The following is an 898-nucleotide window of genomic DNA, read 5'->3' as shown; positions in this document are numbered from 1 at the left end:
CTGATTTTTTGATTTATTGTAGAGATGAGGTCTCACTGCCCAGGCAGGTCTCGAACCCACCGGCTCAGGCAATCCACTCACCTCAGCATCCCAAAGGTGCGGGATTACAGGCTGAGCCACCGAGCCCGGCTCAAGATCTCTTTTTCTAAGGTCCTAGAGCATAGTAGAAAAGGAAAAGTTGGCACAGCGGTGTGTGCCTGTAGTCCCAGCTACTCAGGAGGCTGCATAGGTGTTTAAGTCCAGCATAGGCAACATAGTGAGGCCCTGTCTCTTAAAAAATGAAAGACATGGTCATGAACCCCAATACTGTATATACACCAAGACTTTTATCAAAGGCTGTTGTTGACTGGTTCTTTACTCTCCACCTGCTGGCTAAGCGGAAAGTGGTAGGTTATAGTAGAGGAAAATCAGAACCAGGACAAAAGAGAAAATATTTGATTTACTTTTAGTTAAGATAAATGCTCACACCCCGCTCCACAAGATTTTTCCGTCAGAAGATGTGGTGTGGGTGAGAGTTGCAAAGAAAGTTTGCTAAGGCTTTAACCTCTTTCCTTCTTGATGGTATCTCCCAACAATGGAAAGGTGTTTCTTCCTGAAAGTCTGGGAATGTTTCTGAATGTAGGGACCAACTAGTACCTGCTTCTCATGTGGTGTTGCAAAGTGGCAGAAAACACGGCAAGTTGGAAGGGGGCAAGATCTTCTCTGCCTTAGCTTTGTTTTCCCTTGGATTTGAAGTTTGCCTTGTAAGGGATTCCTGGAGTCCTGAGGCCTAATAAACCCCAAACTGTAACTGCGTGCATGCACCTGCTTATTTGCACTCTTCAAGATGCTGCACAGTAGTGAGAACAACTCTAGAAGTATTCATGGGTAGGATGCTCAGATGGGCACCAACAGATCA

The sequence above is a fragment of the Carlito syrichta genome, unplaced genomic scaffold (genome assembly GCF_000164805.1).
Source record: "Carlito syrichta isolate Samal-C Ts95f unplaced genomic scaffold, Tarsius_syrichta-2.0.1 Scaffold309262, whole genome shotgun sequence".
NCBI lineage: Eukaryota > Metazoa > Chordata > Mammalia > Primates > Tarsiidae > Carlito > Carlito syrichta.
Note: the sequence above shows the minus strand (reverse complement) of the source record.